The sequence below is a fragment of the Paroedura picta genome, chromosome 11 (genome assembly GCF_049243985.1).
Source record: "Paroedura picta isolate Pp20150507F chromosome 11, Ppicta_v3.0, whole genome shotgun sequence".
In the NCBI taxonomy this organism is placed as follows: domain Eukaryota; kingdom Metazoa; phylum Chordata; class Lepidosauria; order Squamata; family Gekkonidae; genus Paroedura; species Paroedura picta.
Window position 1 is genome coordinate 17,700,922 of NC_135379.1, and position 8,633 is coordinate 17,709,554.

Here is an 8,633-nt window from a genome sequence, read left to right on the forward strand (position 1 = left end):
TACTGCTGGGGGAAAACAGCAGTACTTTCCGTAACTGGACATTTTGTATGTATGTAGTAAAAGCCAGTACATAATTTTCATCACGTAGTGCTTATATCATTTAAAAATCCATAGGAATTAGATCAGTTTGGCTGTTCTTGCAAGACAGACATTTCCAATGTCCCTGTGAATCTTAAATCCTGTCTGAATGACTGATTCTATTTGACTGTCCCCCATTTTGAATCTGCTTACTTTACGGATTTATTTACTTCATTTGAACCCTGCCTTTCTATGATGGTCCCCATAGGGCAGGGGTAGTCAAACTGCGGCCCTCCAGATGTCCATGGACTACAATTCCCATGAACGCTGGCGGGGGCTCATAGGAATTGTAGTCCATGGACATCTGGAGGGCCGCAATTTGACTACCCCTGCCATAGGGTATAATGGAGCAAAAATGGGGGAGGGGTTCAAAAATCTCAAACCCAAATATACTAGTGTTGGGATTTGGGAATATCAGGGAATATGAATTATTTTTAGATTCAATGTACATGAATGTGAAAAATATCATTTTTTGCGCACCCCTAATTATATCTCATTTCCCAGGAATGTCAAATCAGAATAAATTAGTACTACTACTGGCAGATAGGAATCAATTCATCACTTTCCGAATTGTAAGGTTTCTTGCCGCCATCATAAAGATTAAGCACACTGATGTAAGCGCAGCTGACTTGCATACCAAGTGCTCCACTCTGGGTCATTAGCCATTTCAGTTGTAAGCTGGTTTTATTTTGAGATACTTTAAATATAACCATTACATTTTTTCCCATTTTTCCTATGAAAAATGTGTGGAAATTGCTTAATTTAATTTCGATGGACATGTCGCTACGGTTTATTTGCTGATGCAGTAAAGACAGACTGACTGATGCTCCTCTTAGAAAATTTAAACTCTGCCATCAACTGATCCCTATAAAGTTATTGTAGTTTTTGGGATCTGCGGATTGGATAAACCAACAGCACATCTTTCATTCTGTCAACAGAACCAAGGATATGCTGAAGTACTTCCATGGATCATGTGAGCTTGCTCATCATAGTGCAAAATTAAGACTTGTGCTTTAAGGATTGCTATTTTTATCTAAAAATATCATTCCTTTAATGCTTTATCTTTTTATCCAAAGCAGTCACTGAGGACTGCCTTCAGTGGAAGACTGGCAGGGCCTCTCTGGAAAACTAGTGGGGGGAGTTGTTCTCTCCCACCCTCATGCCAATCTGGAGAATGCTGCCTGAGCAGCTGCTTTAGGTTAAAAAAAGAAAGGAAGAAAACATCTAGAGAATACTGATATGTGTTTAATAGCCTTATCCTATATATTTAAGATTTTAAGGTACATCAAGCAAGCTATCAATTACATTTTATCCTTCCTTTCTCCAAGAAACTGAGCCGAGCACACTTTAGTTGTCCTTCATTTTAACCTCTAACCTTATTATAAATTAGGTTAAGAGTGAATGGTCCAAGGTCATCCAAGTGAGTAGGTGTTTGAACCTGGGCCTCCCTAGACCAACCATTGCCTCACAGTGGCTCCATGCAATCTGTTCTTGGGTTGGACACCACCTATGTTTCTGTGTAAGATATTGTGTATCGTTAGTCTAGCTTGTGGGCAACTTATGAGGCTTTGTTATGAAGGATGTCAATCACTTGTGTAAGGAAGGTTTAGCCGTCTCATCTTGAATTGATTTTAATGTGAGTTGAGGGTGACAAAAGTTGATAAGAGCTGGGGGGCATGTAGAACAATGTTAACTTAAAGGATGCGCCATTGACATCTTAGGATCCGGCTCTGGGAAGTATTGTGTATGAGGCGCTATGTTTAACTTTGTGTTCAGAATGAACCACTCAAAGTTCACTTGGGTTGCTTTTTGTCTTTCTAATTCAGGAGTCCTAATTCTGTGGCTGGTAAGATTTTCAACAGGGTTGTGATTGTGTTAAATATCTTCTGCAGCCTAAATATTTCCACACACCAGTTGCTTACACATGGCAGGTTTCCCCACATTTCCCCAGCCCTAGTAGCAACCTTCCTCTCCATCCTGCTACCAAGAGACTTTTTCAAGAGTTTTACAATTGGTAATTGACACATCCATGTACCATCATACTGACATGTCAATTACCATTGGGGAACAACCTTTTAAGAGCACCCTCTGTAGAGAAAAGGCTTATCGTAGGGCAGGGATCCTTAACGTTTCTCAGCCTGTGAACACCATTGGCATTCTGACATACGGTGGTGGGTGCAACCACAAAATTGCTACCGTGATTACTCTGGGAGGTGGACTCAGCCATAAAATGGCTATCACAGGAGGTGAAGGTACACACATACAGGAAGCTTAATTGTGGAGGAGAAGGAATATTAAAAAAAAATCCTGGCAAAAAGTGTTGAGAGAGAAGAATAGCAATACAGTTGGCAGCTGTTACCAAAACAACATTTTAATTTGTCCATCCAATCTACCCTTCTATGGCCAATCAAAAGCCCTGCTGGGCCAAACCCCAGACATATACACACATACTTTCTAAGAACCCTTGGCCAGCATCAGGAAAGTTGTCAGTGATCACCATGGGTGCTAATGGACCCCTGCCATAGAGACTTCAGCAGGGAAAGCAACGCTGATACCAAAATCCAAATGCTCCAGCCCACATGACAACCAGTTCAGCTTTGCTTTGATCCTTCCCAGAACATCTCAGGAAAGCAGGTTTGAGTCAGATCACTGGAACTAAAGGAAAAACCTAGGGGAAGCATGAAAACACCATGATATTATAGAGAATTAGTGGTCATGGAAAGTGCTGTCAAGTCTCAGTTTATAGTGACCACAAAGGTTTTTCAAGGCAAACAATGTTCAGAAACAGTTGGCCATTGCCTGCCACCACATCATGACCCTGGTATTCCTTGATGGTCTCTCATCTAAATACTAGCCATAGCTTCTGAGATCTGACAAGAACAGACTAAGCTGGGCTTATCCGAGCCAGGTCATGGAGACGTAGTCCCCTCCCCCCCCCCCATTCCTAATAACATCAAAGCTGAGGCAAACAACGTGTATGTGACCCTAGTATCTGGAATTCTTTTTTTAAACCATTTTTGTAGCCTTCTGCTTGTCTACTTGATACACATAACATTTGCAGTCTGTATTGCCTATCCCTTTCATTTTAAAGTTCTTTTATACCGCAAATAGCATTCAAATACTTGACGTTCAACAAGCTGCATTTCTATATATGTTCTAAAAGGTATGGCTGATTTTTGACACTGTGCCAGAAACACTGACCCTTTTTTGAATAGTGCAGCCTTGTGATGCCTAGATCCAGTTATTTTTGAAAGATGCCTGGAAGTTGTATGCTTTTATTTCCATCACTGAATCAAATTCACTTGGGGATGTAATTAAAAGTTGTGTTCCATCCTAGTGTGAACAGGTCTGATTTGGCAAAGAATTGGTGAGTGACCCTAGTCAGTTCAGGCTGTTAAAGTTTTCAGAATGTTATAGGACGTCATTGCTTAGATGAAAATATATTTCCATAACCAGGATGACTGCACAAGTTCACCTTGAGATATTCCTAAGTACAATAAATTGTATGCAACTTGGATCTTTAAAAAAAAAAGGATCTTCATGCTTTAATGTGAATTGGTATTTTTCATACTTTAAAATCAAATACTTCTTGGAGGTATAGATATATTAAAACAACAACAACAACATAAGATAGCTACTCAATATCATTGCTAGTCAATTACTAACCAACTCTCCATTGGGTTGCATTAAGGTCTCATCCCGCAATGGACTGCCATTCCAGTTAGATACAAGCGTGTTCTATTTTTATGGATTGTGGTGTCTCTGAGGCATTATTCTTTCCTCCCGTAGTAACCTTTAAATGTTTGATATAGCCAGCATTTAATGGACCATGAATATTTAACTTGTTCTTCTCAAGTATTTTTTTTGTGTGTGCTTTTCACTCATAGTAACAACATTGTAGCATGCAGCCCAAACTCCATGGTTCTACAGAATTCTGGGCAAATGCCAGAGTGTCATCCAATGCAATGATGCCACATTTGGATCACCCTGGAAGTGACCTTATGGCATTAGTGTGGAATCAGTGGCATCATACTTGTTTCCCATTTCTCCCAACATTTTCTCATGATACCCAGCTTACTGGTGGGGGGTGATGGTGGTAGGTCTCCTGTGGCAATCAAGATGACATTCCCAGAAACCTACCATGAGGAAATTTGGGTGGCTGTTATCCACAATGAAATCTTAGAGGGTGAAGCCTAGAGAGCCTTGTGTTCATTTCATATGGGCTCCAGTTCACAGAACTCCCAGTATGGAAGAGCAGCTTAAACACAACCATGGCTTTAAATTCATTGGTTGAATAGTGACTTACCCAATGGGGATAGGGATCCTGTTCCTGTCAACAGCTTTCCAAATGAAGGCAAACTGTGATTCAAGTAGCAAGTGATATATATGAATGGGTTCTAGCAATTTCAGTAAAAAGTAATTTGAGGAAAATAATTCTTAAACTGGCATTCTTTCATTCATTCATTCATTTGTTGGATTTCTAGCCCACCCCTCTCAGAGACCGGCTTGCGGCGGGTTAGAGACACACAAATCCATACAATACAATAAAAATCCCATAAAATCCCATTAAAACTACAATATCAATATACAGTACAATACAGATGGCAAAAAACGCTGTCCCCTAAGTCAATACATGACACAGCCCTGTGGAAATAGGGTTGCCAGACCACCCCCAACTTGTGGAGGGGTATCCCCTGCTGCCAGGCCCCACCACTGATCAGAGGGCTGGCGGGAGGGGGGAACATACCTAGAAAAAGCGAGGCCCAGTTGACATTACAGTGACATATCTACATCACTTTCTATATGACCCAGAAATGATGTCATTACATCAGTGACATTGGGGTGATGCTCTAGTATTTGAGCAAAAGCTCCACATTAGAAGCCAAATTTACCATAGAGTTTTTAAACAAATGCAAGAACATCTCCCCAACATCGCAGTGTGATGTCATCACTTCCAGGTCATATTGAAAGCAACATTGACATATCACTCAAACATTGGCTGGGCCACCCTTCCACTTTTGGTAAGTTGCCTCATCTCCTATCAGTTGCCAGGAGGGTCCCGACAACCCTTATGTGGAAAAAAATCTCAAAAAGAAATCCTTAAAGCGAATACAAGTTCAGTGACACGTCCTATTAAAAGCAGGCAACTCATATCATATATTTTTTGTTTTAAAATTCCCAGCTTGGAATGCTGTAGTTAGTAATAAAAAAAAAGCAAACCCTGATTTTCTCTTGCTGATCTTTGCCTAAGCCACTTCAATGTCATTGTGCCTCTTCTGAAGGCAATACTCCGAATTACAGTTGAGCAGATGGTCAATCAGAAATGGATTTTATAATAATGCATTTGGATTGCTTAACTATTTCTCTTTTTGAGAAATCCGACCGTGGCGCCACTCACCTGGGCACATGGTTTTCACTGTGGGATGGGAAGGGTGCCAGCAGAACAAAGAGGGTGCCCAAGTTTCTTCCCATGTGGCATGCCTGGGTGGGAGGCTAGGTGGGCTGGCTGGGCACAGGCGTGGCCAGGTGTGGCCATTGTCAAGCAGTGCTGCGGGCTTAAAAGGACAGCCAAGCAAGTTCCTGGGCTCCTTTGCTGCGGTGCCTCCGGAGATGGCTGCTCCAACCCTTCCTCCCTATATTCGCAGTTGCTGTCTATTTGTCTTTCTTTGTTACAGCTGTATTTTTTGTGTGGGGCCAAATCCTTTAAGGCAGAGCCTGTGCCTTTGGCCAGGCTTGGCCTAGTCCAGGAGCCATGAGGCTGCGCATGTGCATATGCAGCAATGTCTTCCCTGTCGGGGAGACAACTGCCATGCATGTCGGGGTGGCTGAAGAGGACCCCAATAGAGGGTGACACCCGTGGGCTTCTCCTTAGCTTCATCTTCCTGGTAGTCCAGCAGGCCTGATGGGTAGGGGGAGCTTGACAGGTGTTACTCGGACCCTGCAGGCAGGCCTGCCAGTGGGTTCTTCTCTCCAAAAGACTGGTCTGCTGGCTGCAGGATGGGAGGAAGTATCATACGGAGCCACCCACTCACTTGTGGTTTTCCTATCCTCATTTGTATAATGATAAGAGCTGTGGCCTATATAATGCCAAAATAAAACTCTATATGTGTCCGTGTCTCCTTTGTGCACCGGTACTGCCCTTCCCCTATCGTGCAAAGAAAGAAGGGAAGTCCCCAAAGCTCTCTGCAGATTTCTAAAGAACTGGGATGTCACGACAGCTCTCTACTGTGGAACTAAACTCTGAACATTCACAGCAAGATGTCAGGGTAATAGTATTTTAGGATGTGGCTGGGAAACAGTTGTGAGAGCATCTGGAAGTCTTCTTTTCCTTGGTTAGGCCAACCCCCTACTGTTTTGTTTTTTGTTTTTTTGCTACAGCTGCATTGCATGTGATATGCTGCAGAGAATCAAAGTTCCCTCTGTGGCAGTTCTTGGGAGAAAAGTATATTGGGAACAAACATTTGCTCTTAATATTCTTTAAGCATTGCCATTGTACACTGAAAAGAAAATGTGAACAGATTTGTGCACCTAATTAAAATAGACTGATGAGACACCACCAGGCTTTTAAATTTTGTCCTGCAAAATACTCAAGAGGTTTTATTTAGCAGACTGATCAATGGCACAAGCTGAAAAGACACGTGACTTAAATCAATCTGCAGCACACATCTAAAACGTACATTAGTTACACGTTACTCCCCCTCCCATGTGTCTCATGAGTGAAAGATTGAGAAGAGACAAAGTCAAAGAACAGGACCAAATCTAATGGGACCGTATTAGAGGAGGGTAGATTTCAGGAGAAAGTGCTGATAAGAGCAGCCAGACAATTGAACCAACTACCCTGGGTTGAGGGTGGGGGGAGAATTCCTCATACTGGAATTCTTCAAGTATATTCTGGACATTAGTCTGTGGGGAATGCTCAGGCTTTGGGTTTCCTGCACTAAGCAGGGTTTTGGATTAGATCTGGGGTGGCCATACTGTGGCTCTCCAGAAGTCCATGGACTACAATCGCATGAGCCCCCCCACATGCAGCCAGCTGGGTGACCTTGGGCTCGCCACAGGACTGATAAAGTTGTTCTGGCCGAGCAGTAATATCAGGGCTCTCACAGCTTCACCTCCCTCACAGGATGCCTGTTGTGGGGAGAGGACAGGGAAGGTGACTGTAAGCCGCTCTGAGACTCCTTTGGGTAGAGAAAAGCAGCATATAAGAACCAACTCTCCTTCTAATATTTATCTGTTTCAAAATGTAATCGAACCGTTATAGCTCCATTAAAGGGGAAAAAGGGAAGGGTTTGCCATAGCAACTGCAAAAACCATGCCCCTGAAAGTCAACATCGAGTTGTTGCAATGCATACATCTGAGGGGAAAGTCAGGAAACAAAGATGGTGAAAAATGCTTTGACAGCTCACATGTGGGGCATCTCTGTCACCAATGTGGATGCCTTCTCCTTCTTGGTGGCGATAAAAACACAGCAACGCCTCACTGAGCAGAAGCTGCCTCAGCTAAGTAGCTACTCAGAAACAACAACAAAAATCCACCATATCTCTCATCATAACTTTGGGTCATAATTCAGGCTCCTTTGACATTTTTGATTATTTTATTTAATGGCATTCATTCATAGTGCGCACTAAGTAAAGGAATGTAGGGGGTTGAGGACTTGCCTGGCACTTCTTACTGCTGGTTTGGAAAGTCATGTCATCCCTAGCTTTTAATGTGTCACTATCTGCAGATCTACAATTATGTACATTTTAAATTTTTTGGCCTGCATAAATAAAAGTCACACAAAACACAAACAGTTTTTAATGGAAGGAAATGGTCAGGCATCAAAATAGTGAAAGGCAGGTCTAATCAGTTTTAGGTTTGCTGACACAAATGACTAGGAAAGAAATTCTGAAAGCGTTCTGAAAGCGTTTGAATCATTAGAATCGATCCCATGGCTAGATAAATATATACTATTGCCACTACAATGAGTAATAATTTGGTAAATATATAGCGAGTTAAGACTGAAGAAAAATTTATCTGGTTTTGCTGTTTCTGTGCCCAAATAAGACAGGATCACCCAGTTATGAAACTATTTATATATTTTTTCCCGGTTTTTCTCCCTCAAACCTTTCCTGAGGTGAATATCTTTCCCTCCACATCTTCATCAAATAGTCCCATTAAGATTTATTTGAGCCTAGAATGAGATGAACTGATAGGGGACTTTGTGGTATCTGCTGTGGTTTGACTTACTCTTCAACAGTAACAAACTTTCCAGAAGAAATATATCATTGAAAATATTGACTACTAAGAAAGGAATGTTTAAGTTGTATAGCCCGAGATGGGAGCCATTTTGTTTTCTGAAAAGGGAGAAAGTGGGATATGACAAACAACTAGCTAATCATTGATTTAATTTTTTTAAATATCACCAATTTAAAAAAATGAAGAACTGAATGAAATCGTACAGGTTCTCGTTACAGATCCGTTAAATCTATGATTAATAAGCAATGATGCCTCCAGATGTTGCACTGTCTGATAGTAGCCAGCATCTGGTGGCCTGTTAAAGCTTCCTGTTCATC